Consider the following 8,566-nt stretch of genomic DNA (forward strand, 5'->3'; position numbering starts at 1 on the left):
CTGAAAATAAGTATTATAGAATATCTGTAAAATCTAGAGGATTCCTAAAGTAACAGTCTCTGAGGAATTAAGATATACTTTGTGTGTGCTCAGAAGTAATTAGTCAGCTGACCAATTAAAATTTATAAAATACCTGCTGTTGACATATGGCATAATGGAAAGAGTGCCAATCAGCAGTGAGGAGATCTTGGTATATACATACATATATATTTTTACACACACACACACACACACATATTATCATTAACCTAGCTATATAAGGTCACAAGAAAAGAAGTTATCAACTATCTCCTCTTACTTTTATGCAATATTAAACCTTACCAGAAGCAGTATATTTAAAAGGAACAAAAAAAAGAGACTGGCAATCAGAGAATATGGATTCTAGTTCTATCTCCATGGGCAAGGCTCTTCAACTCTCTAGGAATCTATTATTTCATCTATAAAATGAAGGAGAGTGAATTAGATTGTCTCCAAAATAATTTGCTGTTCTAACTGTCTGTGAGTTTTCATATTTCTATTATATACTAAAAAATCATATTTTGGATTTTCTTCACCTTTACAGTCAAAGGGGTGCTTTGTTATGTCCAATTATTTATCTGTTGATGCATTTTTTACTTTTCTTTTAATGCACTGAACAACACAGTCCACAATTGTAATAAAAAAAACTTTGTTTAGCTTTAGCCATTATAGATGATAACAAGTTACCTGATGAAAGATTGAGAGTCACGAAGGAGGTGTTACACAAATTAGTTTATAAAAGGGCAATTCATCCTCTATATTTATGATTCTTGTTTTTCTTAGAAAACATCTCTCCCCTCAGTGGACCTGTGATAATCCCATTATTCTTTGAGATTTGTGAGTATGTCTTGGAAGGAGATTTTTCTCTCCTTCTCCATATTATATCCCTATCTGTAGTTACTACTGTGGTCATGGAATTAATATTAGAATTGGGTTTGGCAAACCTGAGTTTGACTACCTCTTCTACTATCAGTCACTTGGACAAGTCACTAAACCCTTTCTGGCTTTAATTCACTCATCTATAAAATTATATAACAATTTTCTTTTCCCTACCTTAGGAGATTATAAAGAAAGTACTTTGTAAGCCTTAAAGTATGAGTTACTATAAGAGAAAATGTATAGAAAAAAAGTAAAGTACGGTGAGGACAAAATATTGGAGAACATCGATATTAATCATTGGGGAAGTCACTAGTGGAACATTAAGAAGTTCTAAAGATACAAGAAAATGAAAAGATTGGAATGTCACAGAAGGAAGGGCAGAAGAAAATTTCAAAGAGTAGGGAGTGGTCAATAGTATCAAAAGATAACTCACATGACAATGTATATGCACAGATTTATAAAATGCACTTTCAAAACTTCATGAAAAGCAATAATTTAATGCTATGAAAATGGTTAATATGAAGAATCTTCAGAGAAGCATGGAAAGCCTACATGAGTTGATGCAGAGTAAAGTAAGCAGAACCACAGAAAATGTGAACAGTGACTACAGCAATATAAATGGAAAGAACAACCATATATGCATGAATCAAAGGTAAATGATGCAAAGTTATGAAGAACAATCATAATTTGAAAGAAGAGATATGAGAGGATTCTGGCAACCCATGCCTTCATGGCGGTAGGAAGCCAACAGTTGTTGCACACTGAACATTTCCAGACTTTTTCAATGTATCGTTTCATTGTGCTGATGTTCTTTCCTCATCTTTTGTCTTAAAAATACTATTTGTAATATGGGATGGCTCTGTGGGAGAGTGGGGATACTGGAGAAAACTATGATGGTGTAAAAAACAAAAGATTGTGATAATATGAACAAGCAGTTTTTAGATAAATAAATAAAAACAATTCATAGTCATATGAAAAAATACTCTATATAATTATTGATTAGAGAAATGCAAATTAAAACAACTTTTAGATATCCTATTATACCTATCAGATTGGCTAAAATGACTGAAGGGGAAAGTGACAAATGTTGGAGGGAATGTGGAAAAACTGGGATACTCATTCATTGTTTTTTTCTCTCTTTTTATTTTTTAGTTTACATCATTCATTTCCACAAGATTTTGAGTTAAAAATTTTCTCCCCAATTTTCCCTACCCACCACCCCAAAACAGCGATCCCACTGAATATCCCCTCCCCCAATCTGCTCTCTCCCATATCTTCCCCAATGCACCCTTTGACTTTCCAGTAGGGCACAGTGGATCTGTATGCCCCAGTGCCTGTATATCTCATTTCCCAGTTACATGTAAAATAATAATAATGATATATATGTATATATATGTATGTATATATATGTATGTGTGTGTGTGTATATATATATATATATATATATATATATATATATATATATATATATATAAACTTTTGATTTTAAAACTTTGGATTCCAGATTCTTTCCCTTCCTCCCTCGTCACCCACCCTCACTGGGAAGATAAGCAATTCAATATAAGTTGTACATGTGTAGCCATGCAAAATATTTCCATAGTGGATATATTGCAAAAGACTGATTATATTTTCCTCCATCCTATCCCACCTCCCACTTGTTCTATTCTCTACTTTGATCCTGTCCCTTTTCAAAAGTGGGTGCTTCCAACTTCCCTTCCCTCCCAGCCTGCCCTCCCTTCCATTATCCCCTCTCTCATCCCCTTCCCCTCTACTCTCCTGTAGGGTGAGATACCCTATTTAGTATGTATGTCATTCCCTTCCTAAGCCAATTTCAAGGAGAATAAAGTTGACTCATTCCCTTTTGCCTTCCTGTTCTTGCAATCCATTGTAACAGTTTTCCCTTGCCTCTTCTATATGAGATTATTTACCCCATTCTGTCTCTCCCCATCTCCTCTCATTATATTCCTCTCTCACCTCTTAATTTTACCTTTTAAGTATCATCCCTTCCTATTAATGGTCCTGTTCCCTCTATGTATTCCTGTACACATATATACACACACTTACAAATGTATTCATACACCCATATACCCTCCTATGTAGACATATATATATATATGTATGTATACATATACATATATATACACACATTTCTATTCCCTTCAACTATTCTCATACTGAGAAAAATTTCATAAGTTACAATGATTGTTTTTCCATGTAGGAATGTAAATAGTATGACTTTGATAAGTTCCTTTTGATTTGTTTTCCCTCTTTACCTTCTCATGCTTCTCTTGCTTCTTTTATCTGAATGTCAAATTTTCTATTCAACTCTGTTTTTTTCAGCAAGAATGCTTGAAAGTCCTCTATTCCACTGAATGACCATATTTTCCCCTGAAACATGATATTCAGTTTTGCTGGGTTGGTGATTTTTGGTTTTAATCCCAGCTTCTTTGACCTCCAGAATATCATATTCCAAGCCCTTCGATCCCTCAGTGTAGAAGCTGCCAGATCCTGGGTTATCCTGATTGTGTTTCCACAATATTCAAATTATTTCTTCCTGGCTGCTTATAATATTTTCTCCTTGATCTGGGAATTCTGGAACCTGGCTATAATATTCCTAGGAGTTTTCTTTTTCAGGAGGTGATTGGTGGATTCTTTCAACCTCTATTTTGCCCTTTGGTTCTAAAACATCAGGGCAATTTTCCTTGAGAATTTCTTGAAGGATGATTTCTAGGTCCTTTTTTTTTTTGATCAATGCTTTCAGGTAGTCCAATAATTTTTAAATGATCTCTCCTGGATCTATTTTCCAGGTCAGTGGTTTTTCCAATGAAATATTTCACTTTGCTTTCTATTTTTCATTTGTTTGTATCTGTTCAATAGCATCTGTTCAATGATTTCTCATAAAGTTGCTAGCTTCCATTTGCTCCAAACTAATTCTGAAGGAATGATTCTCCTCAGTGAGCTTTTGAGATTCTTTTTCCATCTGGCAAATTTGACTTTTTAAGGCATTTTTCTCCTCATTGCCTTTTTGGCCACTTTTTCCATTTGAGTTAATCTATTTTTTAAGATCTTATTTTCTTCAGTCAGGTTGTTGGCTCTCATTTCATAATTTTCTTGCATTGTTCTCATTTCTCTTCCCAATTTTTCCTCCATTTTTCTTGTTTGGTTTTCAAAATCCTTCCTAAGATTATCTATGGCCTGTAACGAGCTTATATTTTTTCTTGGAAGCTTTTGGTGCAGGAGTTCTGATTTTGTTGTCTTCCTCCTGTTTCATGCTTTGATCCTTTTTGTCCCCAAAATAGGAGTGTAAAGTTGGGTTGCTCTGTTTGCTTTGCTTCCTTTGTTTGCTCTGTTGTCACTCAATTACTTGACTTTTGAACCTTTTGCCATAGTAGAACTCTCCTACTAGAAAGGGAAGCTTTACCCCAATCGCTGGGGTTTTTGCAGCTATTAGAGCTATTAGTTGGGTGCCTTCTCTGAAGCCTCCACAGGCTCTGGCAAACTGTTCATGTACCCAAGGACCTCCACCCTAGGCAGTGATCCAGATCCAAGCAAGTTAAAGCAAGAGTGAATACCCCTCAGACTGGTCACTTGGTCCCCCTACAATCTGCAGACCAGGAGCTCTGAAGCAGCCATGAGGCAGTGGCTGCACAGTGGCTGTACCTCAGCTGCTTCTCATCCTGGGGGCAAAGGATCGATCACACTCCCGAATTCCCAGGTCCCAAAGTCCATGCTTCACTGACCTCTCACTTTGTCCTTAGCATCTATATGTTGATAATTCTGGAAACTGCCACAGCTGCTGGTCATCTGAAGTCCCTCCAGCCGTGGCTGTTCAGGCCACCCTGAGGCTAAAACCTTAGGCTCACATTGGTCTGGGCTAGGCTCCCAGAGCGCTGCACTGGCCACTTCCTGCCGGCCTGTCAGGCTGTCCTCAACAAGAGGTTAGCTTCTCTGTGTCATTTTGTGGGTTCTGTAGCTGCAAAGTTTGTCTAGAGTAATTTTTTACATGAATTGGAGGAGGTGGAAGCCGGAGCTGTACAGAAGTCCTGTTTCTACTCCACCATCTTGACTCTGCTCTCCCCACCCCATACTCATTCATTGTTGGTGGAATTGTGAACTGATCCAACCATTTTGGGGAGCAATTTGGAATATGCCCAAAGGTTATTAAACTGCCTATATCCTTTGACCCAGCAATAACACTAGGAGGTCTACTTCCACAGATGATTAGGGAAAAAGGAAAAGAACCTATATGTTCTAAATTGTTTATAGCAGCTCTCTTTGTGGTGGCAAAAAACTGGAAATTTCAGGGATGCTCATCAATTGGGGAATGGTTGAACCAGCTGTGGTATTTAATTGTGAGGGAATACTACTGTCCTAAGAGAAATGATGAGCTTAATGATCTTAGAAAAACATGGACAGATTTGCATGAAATAATGAGGAGTGAAATGAGCAGAACCAAGGGAACATTGTATGTAGCAACAGCAATATTGTTTTAAGAACAACTGTGAGCAAATAAGTAATTTTGGCTAATGCAAATAACCAAATTAATTGCAAAGGATACATGAAAGAAGATGCTATCTGCATCCAGAGAAAGAACGGATAGAGATGTGTATTGAGGGTAGTATTTCCACTGGTTCTTCTCTTTAGAAGAAGAAACAATGAGAATGTTTCTCCAGGATATCTGTCTATATCTGTATGTACCTGTCTCCCAGTCTGTGTTCTCTGCATGCCTACTGGGTACTTTTAGAATCATCCCAGTAGAACATAAACTCCTTGAAGGTGGACTTTTATTTTTTGTTTTTGTATTTTAGTGCCTTGCATATTTCCTTTACACATATTTCTACTTGTGTCTAATGGTAGCCATCACTAGGGCAGAGGGGAGGGAAGAAAAAAAAGAGAAATTTACATGACTTCATTACATATTTAAAAGGAGAAGCAAGTTGTATATAATAGATTTTCATTTTTATGTGCGATCATTTTTTTAAATTATACTGTGTTATGGAAATGTTACTTTTATTCCATCAATTAAAAATAAAGTAAAAACATTAATTCATTTGTTAGTTCTACTTTTGTTTATTAGAAAATTTGGAAACATGGGTACCACATTCAAATTCTGACTCTGCCACCTTAGTGACCTTGAGCAAGTTCCTAATCCTCTTTGAGTTTCCATTTCTTCACTTTTAATTGATGATTGGATTAGATGATTTCAACTCCATACCTATGATCTTTTCAGCTAAGTAACATACATTTAAAAAATATAATCCATTTCAATGCAAAAACAGAGGTCTACAGTTTTTCCTTTTTAATTTTTCTTTTTTTTTGTACTTCAGGTGGATTTTTTCCCCCTTCTATTATACTTCTGAACTTATTTGTCTTAGGAAGGAAAACAAATTTGTATGTATTTTAGATTTATGAAGCTGCATTTTATTTTCATACCTTGCCTTCAGGTTTTCATTTTTCATTGTATGGTGGACAGGATTTCATATCAACACAAATTTGCTTTATGTATTATTTCAGATGGCAGTGTATCTGCTACAGTTATTAAAAAATCATAGTTAAACTTTGTAGTTTATGGTGACATTATTCTTTGTTTCTAGTGTGCTGCAATAACAAATTTAGTTGCTAATGTCATTCTTAATATTAATGTTTTATTATCTTGTCTTGAGTTTATTTGAATATAACCCTCATAGGAGCAACTTTTGCAATAGAAGGAATATGTATATTTTTCATTTTTATTATGAATGTCCATGCTATTTTTAAAGAATATTTATACTACTTTAATACACACAAATTTTGAAGTAAAGTTCTTGTTTGGCTTCATTGCTTTGAGAATATGTTATTATTTATTACCACTAAGTATATTTATACGTAGTGATAGTTTTCCCTAATATTTTGTTTGTATATCTTGTATAAGGATTTAAAATTTCTAAACTTCTGTAGACATTATCTTCAATTTGTTGTGTAAGTATTTTTGCTCTTCCCAGTATTTTAGATGTCAGCATCATTTAAAAAATAGGATTAATTCTTGTAATATCCCTAATGTCCTTCCAAGGAAAGCTCAGTGTTAGCTCCTGTAACGTGACTTTCCTGATCTGGTACTTGTCAGTGCGCTCTCCCTTTTGAAGTTACTTTCCATTACTTTTTCTATACTTTGAATGTATCTATATCTTGATCTGTGCATATAACAGAGATGCACAATGTGTTGTACGCTAGTTCACACTGGGAGGGTATTTCCACTGGCCCTTTTCCTTAGAGGAAGAGCCAATGGGAATGCTTCCCCAAGATATCTATCTATAACTATATGTACCTATCTCCCAGTCTATGCTCTATGCATGCCTACTGTGTACTGCTAGTATTATCCCAGTAGAATATAAACTCCTTGAAGGTAGAATTTTATTTTTGTCTTTGTATTTTAGTACCTTGTATATTTCCTTGCACATAGTAGGAGCTTAATAAGTGTTTGTAGAATGTATTATGAATTGAATATTTTTTTGCTAATAGTTTTTCTGCTGATCCCTGCTTGATCTTTTCACCATGGCCTCTCATTAGTATCTTTAAATATAATTCCAGTGAAGAGTGACTAGAATGAGCAGATTTAAACTAAAAAAAGGAAGATAGATGAGGGACATAATCAATGACTTAAAATAATTGAAAAGTTGTTATTTACTAGAGGGATTATACAGCCTCGTGGTTCTATGGCATGGGTTCTTACTTTTTATTTGTAGCAGGCTCTTGGGGGGCAGTTAGGTGATGCAGAGCACTGGACCTGGAATCAGGAAAACCTGAGTTCAAATTCAGCTTCAGACAGTTACTAGCTGTATGACCTTGGGTAAATCACTTATCCTCTATTTGACTCAGTCTCTTCATCTGTAAAATGGGGATAATAATCAGACAGGGTTGTTGTGAAGGTCAAATAGGATAAAATTTGTAAAGTGCTTAAACCTGTTACATAGTAGATGTAACAGTATATGTGTACATATATGTTAGTGACATGCATATGTTGCACACAGCATATGTTCACGTATATTTTATATAACAAATTTATGGATCTCAATTAAGAACATATGATCTTTAGGGTCAAATTAGTATCAGAGCCATATTTGGGGTAAATGAAAGAAAAAAACTTTTGAATCACTAAAACTGTCCACCTGGTAGTAGTATGACTTGTCAGGTAGTTCAGATACCTCTGCAAATATTTCCACTACTATCTACCCAGTGTGGTATAGAAGAGATTCCTTTTTGGTTCAGAAAGGAGGTTAGACATATAGGCACACTATTTCCAGATCTAATTTTTATGCTTTTCTCACATTGTGTTGGAAGAGATTTTTTTTTTCGGTTCCAAGAATTTATTATGTCACAGTCATCTTTTGCAAATTACAACACTGAATATATTCTTCACCTCTGACTAGGCCAAAGTTTCTCTTTTCCTCTTTTCTCTCTATATTTAAGGATATAAATTATACTACATAGTGTTGAGGCATCTAGCATAATTTTCATCTTTCATTGCCCAGAGTTACCCCCATTCTGAGCATCCAGTTAGTGACATCATGTTCTAGTTACTTTATGGATCAGAGTCCTCTCCAAACCATACTTGGGGGCCTCCATCAATGCATTTTACTTTTACCCGTAAGGTATAAAGCACATAATTCACAATATTAATGTTAACTGTAAT

The sequence above is a fragment of the Petaurus breviceps genome, unplaced genomic scaffold (genome assembly GCF_028583685.1).
Source record: "Petaurus breviceps papuanus isolate PSGF00001 unplaced genomic scaffold, PetGlider_PUasm1.0 181, whole genome shotgun sequence".
Classification (NCBI taxonomy): Eukaryota; Metazoa; Chordata; class Mammalia; order Diprotodontia; family Petauridae; genus Petaurus; species Petaurus breviceps.